Raw genomic sequence first — 2618 nt, forward strand, 5'->3', positions numbered from 1 at the left:
ATTTATATGAACATTATTTAAACTGTAGAAGTGAAATTCAGAATTAAAAGTAGTGTAGACATGATCGCTCATGCTTGCGGAGTAACAGTCACTAGTCAGACATAAGCAGTGTTGCCATGTCTGCAGTGCTGCAGTGTTCCGGCTTCGTTTTTGTTACGCAAATCTGGCAACCCTTGACACAGCGATGGGAGGCCAGAGCTCGGAGGCCAGAGCTCAGATGCGGAGCTATAGTGTGGCCGCACTCGCCACCATGGACAAAATGCCTGCAAATGCCGGTCATGCTCAATAGACAAATTTCAGATCATGAAATTAGCGCGAGTCGCAACAGCAATCAATTGTCCTGCAAATGCCGATCATGTTTGGAAGATAATTTCAGATCGCGAAATTAGCGCAAGTCATGGCACGCAACAGCAATCAATGGTCTCATGCCTCGTGAATGTAAACATAAGCTGTGTTTGACTGTTTGTGGCACTGCACGCACAGATCTGCAGATTTAAATTGGCATGGTCACTTTTAGAAGAAGGGTTGGGGAGTGGGCGGAGCACGGGAGAAAGAAAGGAAACAACTGTCATCTGTTAGTCTCCTCACCAGAATACCAGCATATGTACAACGTAATATGTTAAATGTCATTTTCCCCTCAAAATAATATTATATAATATTAGTAATATACTGTAATATAAATTAGATGAATCATAATTTCGTATAACACTATCGAGTTGTTTTGGCTCAACGAAGTGCTCAGCAATGCAAAGAGGATCTGTCATATCCCTTATATATTACTTAAAAAAAAAACACCCATATTTGCTGGCCAAAAATCCTCCTTTTCCTATACAGTGTTATACAACTGGAAACGACTCTGCCATCCCAAAAGCTCACCGGCACCATCTTGTGCAACTAGCCGCGCTGTCAAAACACAATAAAAATGGAGAGTGACACCAAAGATAGCAGTGTCAACAGTAGGCAGAGCTCTGAAGAGGTGAAGGACTACTGGTCAGGAAATATTTGAAATGTGTTTTTTAAAGAAAATATTGGTGTGTTATAGGCTATATAGGATTGTTAAATGCATTACAGTGTTAAACACTAAAGAACAGCAAAGTCTGGAAAAGCATGAGCACCAGTTAGGTGAGAAAAGTAACGCAAAAGTACTTTCAGTTACTTTCCACAAAAAGTACCCAAGTACCGTATTTAGTTACGTTTTATAGAGTAACTCAATGTTGTAACTAGTTACTTTTAAAAGTAACTTTCCCCAACACTGTCCAGGTGTATGTAAGCAGCATGGGTTTTAAGCCCTCGTTTACGAACTACTTCGCTTTAGTTGTTCGGATATGCAACGCGCTATTGCAATTGTGGATAGTTGGATAATCTTAGCTTACCTCCACCATCGCTACTACTGTGCGCGAGTGTTGATCTCGCGTGCCAGCACGGGTGCTTTTCTCTCGGCGTTTGTTCCTTTAAGGAAGCGGCAGTGAGCTGACCGTACTAAGCTCACCTGAGAATGCAAATATGATGGTATTTCCAAGAGTGAACTGTCTGTTTTATGCATTTAGCATGTTGCATTTAGCATGCATGCATTTAGCATTTTGGATGCACGCGTACCAAATCCGCTCCACCAATGAAATTGCCCGCGCTTTGCCGCTTACCGCATATTTTCCCTTTGAAAATGAACTAGACAATCGCGATAGCCGCATACCGTGCACATCCACCATAGCGAACTTTGGGTGACACTTTCATTCTCCGCATTTCTCATCAAGTAATAATAATAATAATAATAAATTTTATTTATAGCGCACTTTATATTTACAGAAATCTCAAACTGCTACAAAATAGACGATTCAATCAATTAAAAGCTTGTATAAAAAGATAAGTCTCAAGACCACATTTGAATGCACTCAATGACTGTGGTGCCCTCAGATGGTCAGGGAGAGCATTCCACAGTTTGGGAGCAGCTGAGAAAAAGGCCAGATTGCCCATAGTATGAAGCTTAGTCCTAGTGGGTTTAAGAAGATATGCTGAGTCAGAGCGGAGGCTACGTGTTGAGCTTTGTGGAGTGAGAAGTTCCTTGAGGTAGAGAGGGGCATCGCCATAGATACACTGGTGGGTAAGGAGAGAGACCTTATACTGAATCCTGTATGAGACTGGAAGCCAATGAAGGGATTTAAGGATGGGAGTAATATGGTTGTACTTGCACACCCTAATAAGGATCCTTGCTGCACAGTTCTGAACATACTGCAGCTTCTGAAGGCATTTGCCTGAGATCCCGATGAGGAGTGCATTGCAATAGTCTAGTCTGGAGGAAACGAAGGCATGGATAAGCTTTTCTGCATCTGCGAATGTCAGTGTGGAACGAAGTTTAGAGATATTCCTGAGATGAAAAAAGAAGTCTTACACAGCTGATTGATATGGGCCTCAAAAGTCAGATTACAGTCCATTTTAACACCCAGGTTGGTAACTGTTGTAGAGAATGGAAAGTCTTGACCAAAGAAGGCAATGCTGGTTATTTTTGATGTCCAGACCTGGTTTGGAGTGCCAACTAGAATGACATCCACGCCTTTATTTCCTCCAAGCAGATAGTTCGAGTAGACAATGGCTGTACAGCAGATGAAGTTGAGTTTGTCCTT

Source organism: Triplophysa rosa, linkage group LG1 (assembly GCF_024868665.1).
Source record: "Triplophysa rosa linkage group LG1, Trosa_1v2, whole genome shotgun sequence".
NCBI classification, from domain to species: Eukaryota; Metazoa; Chordata; class Actinopteri; order Cypriniformes; family Nemacheilidae; genus Triplophysa; species Triplophysa rosa.